The following is a 13,675-nucleotide window of genomic DNA, read 5'->3' as shown; positions in this document are numbered from 1 at the left end:
GGAGCATCGGAGGCTGAGGGGTGACCTTATAGAGGTTAATAAAATCATGAGGGGCATGGATAGGATAAATAGACAATATCTTTTCCCTGAGGTGGGGGAGTCCAGAACTGGAGGGTATTGGTTTAGGGTGAGAGGGGAAAAAAAAGAGACCTAAGGGGTAACTTTTTCTTGCAGAGGGTGGTGCGTGTATGGAATGAGCTGCCAGAGGAAGTGGTGGAGGCTGGTACAGTTGCAATATCTAAAAGGCATTGGGATGGGTATACTAATAGGAAGGGTTTAGAGGGATATGGGCCAAGTGCTGGCAAATGGGACTAGATTAGGTTGGGATATCTGGTTGGCGTGGACAAGTTGGACAGAAGGGTCTGTTTCTGTGCTGTACATCTCTACGACTCTAATAAAAAACTATAGCAATTGGATTAGCATTTTCAAAATGTAGGAATGGGCATAGCCAGCAAGGTGTTGTCGTCCAGTTATAACTCAAGGAACGCAGAGTTGGAAATCAGGCTCAAGGAAGCCATCAAGACATGAGCCTCATTGATAAAATTAATATCAATGATTTTAACTCCGATCAATATTATTAAATAAGCTGTGTAATTGAGCACTAGACTTAAGAAATTGAAATAGATGCAGATTGAAAAAATATTGTATTATTGAATCTTAGAATAACTTTAACATTTACAGTTGGATCAGCAGAGGGCATTGAAAATAGGAGCAGGCCATTCAGTATTTTGACCCTGCTCCAGCAATCATTAGGATCACGGCTGATCATCCAACTCGCTAATGTGTCCCTACTTTTCCCCATGCCCTTTGATGTCTTTTGCCCCAAGTGCTATGTCGAATTCCTTGAAATAATGCATGTTTTGGCATTCACTGCTTTTGTGGTAGGAAATTCCACAGGTTCCCCAGTCCGTGGATGAAGAAATTTCTCAACATTTCAGTCTGAAATAGTCCATCGCATAACGTTGGATTGTAAGGGTTCTGGACTCCCCTGTCATCGGTAACATCCTTCCTACATTTACGCTGTTGATTCTAGAATTTTGTAGACTTTTGAGATTGCCCTGCAACCCCCAATCCTGACTGATTTAATGTCTTTTCATATGTCACATCTACCACCCCAGGGATCAGTCTGGTAAACCTTTGCTGCACTCCCTCTTTTGCAAGAATATTCTTCCACAGATAAGGAGACAAAAACTGCGCATAGTATTCCTGGTCTGATTTTATCAAGGCCTTGTATAGTTACAACAAGACATCACTGCTGTTTGTACTCAAATTCCCTTGCTCTGAAGGCCAATGTACCATTTACCTTATTTACTGCCTGATGCACATGCATGCTTACCTTCAGTGGCAGGTGTTGGAGAATACCTGGGTCTCATTACACTTTCCTGTCTCTCAGTTTATGGTCGTTCAGATAATCTTTCTATTTTTGCTCCCAAAGTAGATAATCTTACATTTATCCACATTATACTGCATCTGCCATGTATTTGCCCACTCACTCAAATTGTCCAAATCTCACTGCATTCTCCTTGCAGCTCACCCTCCCACCTAGACTGGTGCCATCTACAAATTTGGGGACATTACATTTGGTTGTCTTAGGTTCATTAATATAGTAAAAGACCCATTTATTCCTGTTCTTTTTTTCCCATCTGCCAACCAGTTTTCTATCCATTTCAATACACTGCCCCAATCCCATGTGCTTTAATTTTATGCACTGATGTCTTACACAGACTTCGTTGAAAGTTTCTGAAAGTTCAAACAAACCACATCCAATGGTTCCCTCCAAACTCTAGTAGTTTCATCCTCAAAATTCCATGAGATTTGTCAAGCATGATTTATCTTTTGTAAATCCATGCTGATTTTGTCTGGTCCTGCCACTATCTTCCAAGTGCATGGCTATTGAATCCATTTATAATGGACCCCAGCATTTTCCCCACTGACAATTACACTGGTTTTCTTTCTTTTTAAAAAGAGGGCTTATGTTATCTACCTTCAAGTTTGTAGGAACTGTTCCAGAATCTGTAGAATTTTGGCAGATGATCACAAATACATCCAATATTTCAAGGGTCACTTTTCTAAGTACCAACTGATGCAGATGATCAGGGCCTGGGGATCTGCCTACCTTCAATCTCATTAATTTTCCCAACTCCATTTCCCTATTAATGCTGATTTCCTTTGGTATACCCCCTCTCCGTAAGCCATATTTCTGATTTTATTTTTATTCTTTACTATGAACACAGAACCAAAATATGCGTTTATTTAGTTGGCTGTTTCTTTGTCCCCTATTGTAAATTCCACTGATTCTGACTGTATTGGACTTACATTTATCTTCAGTCTTTTTCAGTTGTATGTTAGAAATTTTTACAGTCAGTTTTTATGCTCCCTGCAAGCTTACTCTTGTACTCCAGTTCCTTTTCTTAATCAATCCCTTTATCCTTCTTTACTGAATTTTAAACTGTTCCCACTCCTCAGGTTTTTTTTTCTGGCCAATTTGTATGCCTCTTGGGGTTAATACTACCTCTATCTCTATTTTCCCTTTTCAGCCATGTTTGGGCTACCATTTACATTTTACTTTTATGCCAACAGAAAAGTGAAATTAGTGCAATTCACCTATGTGCTCTTTGAATGTTTGCCATTGCCTTTCTACCACCACCCCTTTAAGTAGCATCCCCTAACCTAACATAGTCAACTTGCACCACATACTATTGTCATTTCAGTTCATAAAGACAGAAAAACAGAGTGAATTGTGAAAACTTGGATTTAATGAGTCTAAAAATATGAAGGCCAGGATTATTTTTAAATGAACTATAGGATGTAGAAGTCAGTTGCAGAAATAGCAAATGTGAATGGAAGAAATAGAACTCGACATAAGACAAAGACTTGAAACTTATAGGAAGGAAGTGTAGCAGGACAAGGAGCTATCTTATTGAAACCAAAGGACTGTGGATTCTGGAAATCTGAAATTAAGACAGAAGTACAGGAGGCACCCAGTAGATCTTTGGAACCTTTCCAGAAGGGTTAAACCTAACTCAACATTAACTGTAATTTTCTCTACATAGATGCTGCCAGACCCACTGAACTAACTTGTCAAATTATATTACTGAATTAGAATACATGGAAAAACTTTAGCTGACTCAATTTAAAGGAAAATAAAACTTTGCAAGTGAGGTCAAAATAAAATTCATATTAAAGGATAAATTTTAAATACTGTATTAAAGACTAATATGGTAAGTGGAATAAAGTGTCCCAAGAGAGATGCTGTAGAATAAAAACATTTTTTTACAGAAAGCATGAAACTCTAATATCTCAGAGGCCACACCTATGGAATTTATATCTTTATTTGTAACATTTCAAGAAATGAAAAGGCAGTCAGAATGGATGAGAAAATTGGACCTTGAAAAAAAAAACAGGTATCACGTGGTGCCATGGATACATCTATAGCACAACTCCATTTTTAAAAGATGCTGGACAAGAAAAATGATGAATGAGTAGACGTTTTAATGATTAGGCTGATTTTGATGTAGGGAAAAATCAACCTTGGCATCATTCAGTCTATAATGCTTGTTCTAGTCTTATAGTCTATAAAACAAGTATAATTATAAGGAAAGTTATTAAGTTATATCTGAAAAGGATCATAGCAATATCAAAAAACAGGCAAATAAAAATGTAGATATTGTATTTTGAATAGCTGGCTAATGTATTGTATTTGTGAACTTAAACATAGAGTCCACTGATTACCAATCAATGTTGAAGGGAAAACACTAATCAGATATTTGAGTACCATCTTTTTGTTTTGTATGTTCCATCTTATTTTTGCTGTTGCAGCAACATAAACATTTTGTAGAATGAGGGGGTCATTGTCTCATTTCAGCAGCTCCATCAAAGAGCAATCTGTAATGATTCTGAATGTTAAGCAAACATATTGACTGCAATTTGAATCTACTTATTGCCTTTAAGTCAACTGCTGTTTTTCTTTGGTGTAAAGAAGGTAAAGCCAACAAACTGATTTGAATGTACAAAATACTATTGATTTTTCCTCTCAGCAACATTTCACTTTAAATTTGGCAATTGAAATTCGGAATCACAGAAGTGTCATGCCACAGGTGGTGATTTGTCCATTGAATCTGTTCCAGTTCTCCAAATGAACATCATGACTTAATGTCATTCTCTTGAATTTTTTTCCTCCGTACTTTTTGCACATTGAATCTATTTTAGTAAGCGTCCAGTGGCTCAGTGATGAGCATTGCTGCCTAACAGCATCAGGGCCCCAGGTTCCAGTCCAGCCTCTGTTGGTGTGGAGTTTGCACATTCTTCCTAAGCCTGTGTAGATTTCCTCCAGGTGTTCTGGTTTCCTCCCACAGTCCAAAAATGTGCAGGTTAGATGGACTGGCCATGCTAAATTGCCGATAGTGTCCAGGGATGTGGAGGCTAGGTAGATTAGACATGGGAAAATGCAGGGTTACAGGGATTGGGTAGGAGTCTGGATGGGATGCTCTTCGGAGGGGCAGTGTGGACTCAGTGGGCCTAATGACCTGCTTCCACACCGTAGGGGTTCTATGATCTATTCTTAATGCGCAGTATTAAAATTTGCAAATGATACCAAGTTGCATGGAAGGGTGAATTGTGACGAGGATGCAGAAGTCATTCAGTATGATCTGCACAGGTTGGGTGAATGGGCAGATCAATGGCAGATGCAGTATCATTTGGATAAATGCGAGGTTATTCACTTTGGAAGAAAAAAACAAGAAAGCAGATTACTACCTGAATGACTGTGACTTGGAAGAGGGCAGTGTGCAGTGGAACCTAGGTGTCCTTGTGCACCAGTCATTGAAGGTAAGCATGCAGGTGCAGCAGGCAGTAAAGAAGGCAAATGGTATGCTGGCCTTCATTGTGAGAGGTTTCACGTACAGGAGCAGGGATGTGTTCTTGCGGTTATACAGGGCCTTGATGAGGCCACACCTAAAATATTGTATTTAGTTTTGGTCTCCTTTTCTGAGCAAGGATGCTCTTACTCCAAAGTGAGTGCAGCGAAGGTTTACCTGGCTGATTCTGGGGATGGCAGGACTGATTTATGAGGAGACATTGACTAGGTTAGGGTTGTTTTCACTTGGAGTTCAGGCGATTGAGGAGGAGATCTCATAGAGTATTATAAAATTCTAACAGGACTAGACAGGGTAGGTGCAGAGAGGATTTTCTCGATGGTGTGTGCTTCCAGAATTAAAGGGTCACAGTCTGAGGATTCAGGGTAGACCTTTTAAAATGGAGATGAGGAGACATTTCTTCACCTAAAGAGTGGTGACCATGTGGAATTCGTGGGCACAGGAAGTAGTTGATGCCAAAACATTGAATGTATTCAAGAGGCGGCTAGACATAGCACTTGGAGTGAATGGGATCAAAGATAATGTAAAGATAGCAGGATTAGGCTATTGAGTTGGATAATCAGCCATGATCGTGATGAATGGCAGAGCAGGCTCAAAGGGCCAAATGACCGCCTCTTGCTCCTATCTTCTATGTTTCTTGAATACTTCACACTGTCTTCCTGTTTGTCCTATGTAGTGTTTTGTGCAGTCCTTGCATGGGATTTTGTACACTACATTGGTTTTGCAAGGACTGCACAAAACACTACATAGGACAAACAGGAAGACAGCTAACGATCCGCATCCATGAACACCAACTAGCCACGAAACGACACGACCAGCTATCCTTAGTAGCCACACACGCAGATGACAAGCAACATGAATTCGACTGGGACAACACTACTATTATAGGACAAGCCAAATAGAGAACAGCCAGGGAATTCCTAGAGGCATGGCACTCATCCACAGATTCAATCAACAAGCACATCGACCTGGACCCAATGTACCGACCACTGCAACAGACAGCTGGAACTGACAACCGGAAGCGGCAGATTCAAACCACTATAAATGCCGGAGGAAAGATCACAGAAGCGCTTCACAGGAGGCTCCCAAGCACTGAGGCTGTCACCTCGACAGGGGATGAAACGTCTGCAACACAAATTCCCAGCTCGGCGAACAGAACCACAACAAGTTATGAACTGCCAACACATAATTAGTTGAGCTGGGTATAACCCTTTTCAGAATCTTTTCAGACCTGCTTCATGCCTCCAGTAGTTCTATCTTAATTTCACATTTCCAGAATGGCTTTCTTTAGGTTTGAGGCCTTTTTTTTATGGTAAAGGATAACCCCTTCTTTTCTGGAGGTTCTCTCAAAACATCCACAAGCTGTTCAGCTACCTGTGACCAATTGCATAGTTGATGACAGGTCGAAGGTCTTTTTCATTGGACTGTGGAATGGTGACAAGTTGTTATTCAGCTAAATTGATGCTGATCAAATCTCCAATTGTACTCCCCCTCTGTCTCCATCATGTTTGTAATCCGCTGAGATCTAATAGTTGTCTGTTTTCTGAATCACTTTCTTGCATCTGTACTCTCTGCCCCTGTTAATAAATCCCAGGGTATTTTTTTGCTTTGTTAGCTGCAGTCTCCACCTCTTTTGCTATTTTCAGTGTTCTATGCACTTTAACTTCAATGTCCCTCTGCGTCTACACACCCTTTTTGAATTGTACCCCATATGTTAAATTGTGTCCACATTGTCCACTATATCCTTTTGAAGATTTACGTTTTGTCCTCATGCTTTGCAATTCTTCCAAGGTTAAAAACAAAATAGAACAACAACATTTTACAATATTATGCTTAGCTGTAAGGATATAAGAAATAAGAGGAGGAGTAATCCAATGGATTGTTCAAGTCTGCTCTACTTCAATGGTATTTTTTGACCGTTTATCTTAAACCCACCATTTTGAAATATTCTTTTCCCTTAATATTTCCCTGAAATATTCATATCCCTTAATTTTCTTCGTATCTAAAACTCTATGAATCTTTACTTTGAATATACTCAAACATCTACAGTTGTCTGAGGGTGAGAATTTAACGTTCAGTCTTTTGGGTGAAGAAAAGTCTGCTCAATTCAATTCTGAATGGCCAAAGTCTTATTCTGAGATTGAGAACTTATTGTGGAGTCGTCAGCCTGAGGAAACACCCTTTCATGCCTTTTTAGAAAATTCTAGAAATCACAAGCCTTGACAACTCAATCTTTATTCAGAAAAGTCCCCTTCTCAAAGGAATCAGTCCAGAAAAATCACTTTGTACTATGTCAAATGCAAATATTCTTGTCCTTAGCTGAAGAAACCAAACTATGCACTTTACTCCAGATGTGGTCTCACTGAAGTCCTATGGAATTGCAGTAGCACTTTCTCACTCTTGTACTTCAGTCCCTTTGTAAGAAAGACTATTATATACCATTTACTTTTATAATTCTTTTCTTTAACTGCATGTTACATTTCTGTACTACTACTACTACTACTCTTATTTTGAGGACAGTTACAAAATAGGGAATGACGTTTCTCCTTTTCCCACCTCTAATGGATGCTCATTTGCTTTGGATAATTTTACTTGCTCACAGAAGCTTTCTTTGTGTATCCTTTATCTTCGTTGTGTCTTTCAATGTAGATTTCAGTGTCATCCTTTTGAATTTCAAAATTCTCCTAATCCTCAAACTTGTATGCTTTTTGGTTACATGCTGAGTCTTTCTTTTGTTTATGGTTATCAGCTTTGTCAAGTTTCATGAAGGGTTAGGCAAGGCCTAGCAAAATCTCTCACATATGGTACCAAACTTGCCTCATTAACTACCTACCTGGACCCCACAGTGCCTCTTTTGCCCAATTCTAGCCCCACCGTACCACTTGCTGTACCTGGAACAGCTCATTACTGCTAGGATATTCCAGAATGGACTGGCATCCCTGGTGCCGGTTCCATCTTTGTTTGCTCAGACAAGCACTGTCAGTGCAGAGCTGTCCTGTACATTTTCTGATATTTGCCCCAGGTTGGACAAGCAAAGTAAAACTCGTGCTCCATTTCACGGGCAGATACTTGGAGATCCTGGTGGACTTGGTGATATGAAGGCAGAATGTCCCGTAACTCTAGTACTGGTAATGGAGGGCACTACATCAGACATGCTAGTCTGGTCCGAAGTGCCACCTGGGTCAGTGCATCTGGACGAATGTACAACAATGTAGGAAAGAGGTCAGTGACCCCTTCACTCTGCTGGCACAAGTGCTACCATCTTTCTGGTAACTCTCACTCTAGCTGTTACTGTACCCACCTTCCACCAAATGCTCTTGCTACTACTGCATCATCTTCCTTTACTCATTTTTGCCCACACCAACCCTGAAAGCTTCCTTCGTTGACTCCTTATTCACTTGAGATATCTCCCCACCTGCACCAAAATGAACAGCTCTGCCACCCAACTCTTATCTCCCTTAGTACCTGCCTGCATGAAAGTCTCGACCCCATAACAATGTGATGATTCTTAATTGTCTTGTTGCCCATTAGGAATGCACAATAAATGTTAGCCTGACCAATGACATCCACATCCTGTATTTTTAATAAAAAGGCAAGACAATATAGTAGTACGGTGAATCTGAATCTTTGGCTGAGGGGCAAGGCATAAAATGGCAAGGTAGGAATACTGTAATCATTCAGCTTGAGTGCCTGAGCACTAAGTAAAGATGCAGCTTGATCCAGTTTGTGAGATGGTTGCTTGCCCCTGATCACAAAGTGTTCTTGCAGCTGGAGCATTGCATTGATGGTTGCTGTTGTGCTGAGTTGTAGTTTTGAAGTGCTGAAGCATCCTGTAATTGGATTGAAGACCTGTTGTGAGGGTAATGCCACTGTCTGTGAACATGCATGTGGCTGGTGGTAATGGATTGTGCCCTGAGATGTTGATATGTGGTGTTGAAAATAGAGATCCTTTATAGCAAGCAGTGAACTGATGTCAAAAATGTTGGGTGTCCAGTTTGCTTGTGATGGGCTGTAAGATCAGCAGTTACATATTAATAACCTTGTTAACAAGCAATAATTCCCCTTTTTAAGCAACTTATGGCTGCCCAGTGTGGATCTTGCTTTTCTGAAACTTAGCTAAAAAATGCAGAGAGTTTCTTCCAAAATCAAAATGGGCCCACTGGACATCTCTCACAATTCTGCCACTTTGTTACCACATCTCATGTTGTCTAGGCTCCTATAATATTTCCCCTTTTTAACTTTTCACTTAATCCAAAACGGTCTTTAATGTGGATTCTGCTGCTATCGCTGATCAGGTAACAAAGTTCTCCGGTACTTTCCCTTTGTTCTTTTGATTATTAAATATGTCACCTATTTGCTGACTGCCCATTCAGTGGAAATAATTATCCCCATGAACTTGATTAAAACCCTTCATAATGCTCACCACTGCACCACACCACACCATTCTATCATTCTTTTGTTCACCTTTTTAATATTTGAATGAAGGCAAACCCTGGTTCTCTCAGGTTTCATAACTAAATAATGTACTCCTCGTCAATGTTTTTTATGCTATCTTTAATTCTAATGCTCTATTTTGTCTTGACAGCTTTCCTAAACTAGGCTTCAAAACTGGGCCATTCTAATTGAACCATGCCATGATTTATATGGGTTTGACAGTAGCTCTTCATATTCATTACTTTAAAAGCTGCATCCCATTGGACTTCTGCAGTTTTGAAGGTGCAAGAACAAATTGAGCTCTTTATTTGAAACCAAAGAATCTAAACCACATTCGAATTTACAGCAATGTCGTATTAGATGGCATATATGTAGTATCAGACCCAATAATTTTGTTGTCAAAAATAAGTTAAATACTGTTTGGTGAAATAAAATTATTCTTAATTTGGTATCTGAGGCTTGGCTTGATTCCATTTCCTCCGTTTTACAAAAACTGGAAATGAGTGTCCATTCTTTCAGCCTCATCATTACTCTTTCTTTCAAAGCCTAGTATATGCAGGAATGTGGTGTACAAGTTTTTCAAGGTAGAGAAATGCCTGGGATCTAGTACTATAATATTAGAATTCCTTTTTTAGTTCTTTCCCGAGTTTCACTGTTTGACAGCAGTGCTTGGCATCATGAGATTCAATAGCATGCAAAGGGGTACCTGTTTTTATAGCATGTAGCCACGCATGTTCCTTTTGATGCTTGGTTGATAACAAGAATAGCCAATTCGGCCACTGACAGGGCATAGCTTTAATACACTAAAGTCCTCTGTTAATGGTCTTTCACTACTGTTTGTTAATGTGACTAAATTGTCTAAATCGGCTCTGAAATTCATTTTTTATATTATTTCTTTAGAATTTCACTGTCTAGAAAGAGTGAAGCAGCCTCGTGGAAATTAAGTAAGTTTTATGTTTTCCTTAAAAATTCCAGCTGTGCAAACTATTTTTTTCTTTTATTTGTTGTTGTGTTTTCAGCAGTGCTGTCAACTTCATGTGTAGTGTTTTTTGCTGTGGCATGCTGCACTGCAGTCATAAATGTGAGAGATTTCTTTCCCTGACGATTACAGTGAAACTGAGTTTTTTTTATAACATTTTAATTTTTTTGCCACAAACCTGCAAATAATACATTTCAATTCAAATTTTTTAAATTCTTCAGTTTGTATTCATCGCATTTAAAAATCACAAGCTGAAATATCATTAGGTGCAAATATAATTTGTGGAAAAAATGGTTTGTTTTGAGTTTAAAACTAAAAGCAGGCATGCAGTCAGTATTATCTGGCTTGTTTTGAAGATCTTTATGTTGGTTTGTGTAACTGGAATTTCTGCTGGCAAAGTTAGTGAGAAAGCAGGAACAGCTGCAGGAAATTTCTAGCCAGTTAAATATAGATTAGAAATACAATGAAAACAACAAATGCTAGAGATCAGTGGGTCAGCCAGTATCTGATGAAGGGTCATCTAGACTCAACTTAGCTTACTCTCTGTCTGTCTGACTCTCTGTCTGTCTGACTCTCTGTCTGTCTGACTCTCTGTCTGTCTGACTCTCTGTCTGTCTGACTCTCTGACTCTGTGTCTCTGTGTGTCTCTCTCTCTCTGTGTGTCTCTCTCTCTGTGTGTCTCTCTCTCTGTGTGTCTCTCTGTCTCTCTGTCTCTCTGTCTCTGTGTGTCTCTGTCTCTGTGTGTCTCTGTGTCTCTGTCTCTGTGTGTCTCTGTGTCTCTGTCTCTGTGTGTCTCTGTGTCTCTGTCTCTGTGTGTCTCTCTCTCTGCGCCTGCCCCTCCGTCCCGGTGTGTCTCTGTCCCGGTCCCGGTATGTCTCTATCCCGGTGTGTCCCGGTATGTCCCTGTCCCCGTGCAGCAGGTCAGGCAGCATCAAAGGAGCAGGAGAATCGACATTTTGGGCATAAGCCCTTATTCAGGAATGAGCAGGGTGTGCCAAGCAGGCTATGATAAAAGGTAGGGAGGAGGGGCGTTGGGAATATGATAGGTGGAAAGAGGTTAAGGTGAGGGTGGGTGCGGAGAGGTCGGGAAGAAGATTGCAGGTCAAGAAGGCGGTGCTGAGTCTGAGAAAAGGTGGGGGGAGGGGAAATGAGAAAGCTGGAGAAATCTGCATTCATCCCTTGTGGTTGGAGGGTTCCTAGGCGGAAGATGAGGCGCTCTTCCTCCAGGCGTAGTGTTGCTATGGTCTGGCGATGGAGGTGGCTTGAGAGGAGTGATAGTTTATAATATTATTTGGGTTCTAAAGTAGAGAAATTATTTTTTGATTCTGTGAAGGTGACTTTTTAACAGTCGTCAAATCCTTTTTTAAGCAGTGCTTCAAAACAGCATTTCTAACATCCTAAAGTTTCTAGCAGCATTTCTGACGCGTCAGAAATTTACCTGTATCTCTACCAATGTCATCTACTGCATCCGTTGCACCCAGTGTTGTCTCCTCTACATCAGGGAAACAGGACGCCATCTTGTGGATCATTTCAGAGAACATCTCTGAGAGACACGCACCCACCAACCTCACCGCCCATGGCTGAACACTTTAATTCCTCCTCCCACTTCGTCAAGGACATGCAGGTCCTGGGCTGCCTCCACTGCCAAACCATTACTTTCCCCCCCCCCCCAACCCCCTCCCATTTCTCTCCGTCCCGACGCACTAACTTCATTCCTGATGAAGGGCTTATGCCTGAAACATTAATTGTCCTGCTCCTCGGATGCTGCCTGACCTGCTGTGCTTTTCCAGTTATACACTCTCGACTTTGAGCTCCAGCATCTGCATTCCTTACTTTCTCCGAGTTGAATTCTAAGAAATCGTATGACTTAAGACAAATAGCTAGATAAGCTCCCTGGTGAGAAAGTTACTGAAGTGTTTACTAAATTGAAGTTTTACTATGCACAGAAAGACACCAAAAGCAGATGCAGTTATAGATGCATAGAGATGTTCAGCACGGAAACACACCCTTCCATACTGATCAGATATCCCAACCCCATCTCGTCCCACCTGCAGCACCCTGCCCATATCCCTCCAAACCCTTCCTATTCATATACCCATCCAGATGCTTTTAAAATCAACTGGTACACATCTTTTTAAGTATACCAGTAATTTAGTTTTGGCATTGTCCAGACTATCAGAGCTGCAAAGAAGTCTTCAGTTGTTATAGCAGTCTAAGTAGACAGGGTGGTGGGGAGTGTTAGCAGAATAAAATTAAGCTTTGCTTACAGATCAGTAAAGAAAAATGAGTTATTTTGAATGTTTTGGGAAGAGATAGCAACTGAGAAAATCACAGTTGGTGAATGTGCAGAGATTTGCCAAAAGGACACTGCTTGTGATCTCCTCAGTTGAGTTAGAAATTGTAGTGAAGAATAGGAGTCATAATTGATTGGGGTTGATTGTCTCAAGGATTATGTTGGGGAGAAAGAGCTGAATCTTTGTTTCTTTTGACTTTTACAGATTTTCTTATTTTGTGATTTGTTTGGTGTAATAAACTTTAATCTTTTATTTAAAAAATATATATATTAACAGCCTCTTATGACTTGACTCAGTTAACTGACAACCATGGTAGATTAGAGTCGTGATGAAGGGCTTTTGCCCGAAACATCGATTTTCCTGCTCCTCTGATGCTGCCTGACCTGCTGTGCTTTTCCAGCACCACTCTAATCTAGACTCTGATTTCCAGCATCTGCAGTTCTCACCTTTGCCTAGTTGACAACCATGGTAACTGAATTGAGAAAATAAAACTTGTAGACTATGAAGCATCTCTTTCATTGCCACCATTTGGAATCATAGGATAATAGTAGCATTTTTATGCTGTCAGAAAGTGTAACATCTGTGGGAAAGGTCTCCAATGTTGCCTGTCCATGCAATTATCTGTGGTACTTAAACTGGATTGGTTTAGCTTCATTACCTGGACAGCTACTTTGCAATGCAATGTGATGCGAAGAGTATGGGTTAAATTTCTGCATCAGCTGAAGTTACCATCAATGATCCTCAATGTCTCCCCTGAGTCCTGGTGACCCTCAGGTTAAACCACCATAGTCATCTCCCTTAAATTAGAGTGCAGTTCTATGTTCTGGTAAGACTGTCATGACTTTACCTTTGCGTTGTCATTTAATTGCTAGTGGAGATTAAGTATTTTCCATTCAAAATCCTTACTATGCTTAAAATGTTAAGTGAACCTAATGTTAAGCATTGTTCTTAAAATTGTGAAGATTAAAATCCTCCACAATTATTGCATAACCTCTTTCCAGCTTCTTTTATGAATATTATTGCAGTAACTATTATTCAGAGTAATAATTACTTTCCCTCCAAGAAGGGAAAAGATGGGAAGTTTCTTTCTATTT

General features: G+C 40.2%; 1 protein-coding gene across 8 annotated transcripts in view; it reads left to right on the top strand.

The window, feature by feature from the left end:
• LOC122556642 (mitogen-activated protein kinase 9) overlaps positions 1-13,675 on the top strand; it is a 107,953-nt gene that overhangs the window by 13,309 nt on the left and 80,969 nt on the right. For 6 of the 8 annotated variants that reach the window (XM_087995340.1, XM_087995334.1, XM_087995335.1 and 3 more), the window contains exon 2: positions 10,209-10,252. The gene's annotated coding sequence lies outside the window, so the exon portion shown is untranslated. Of the gene's footprint in view, positions 1-9,459; positions 9,591-10,208; positions 10,253-13,675 lie in introns of all 8 variants that reach the window. The other 2 variants (XM_087995339.1, XM_087995337.1) reach the window with 1 other exon arrangement.

The sequence above is a fragment of the Chiloscyllium plagiosum genome, unplaced genomic scaffold (genome assembly GCF_037043375.1).
Source record: "Chiloscyllium plagiosum isolate Xiang-an unplaced genomic scaffold, Cpla_swu_hap1 HiC_scaffold_16, whole genome shotgun sequence".
Classification (NCBI taxonomy): domain Eukaryota; kingdom Metazoa; phylum Chordata; class Chondrichthyes; order Orectolobiformes; family Hemiscylliidae; genus Chiloscyllium; species Chiloscyllium plagiosum.
This window is presented reverse-complemented; position numbering and strand designations above follow the sequence as displayed.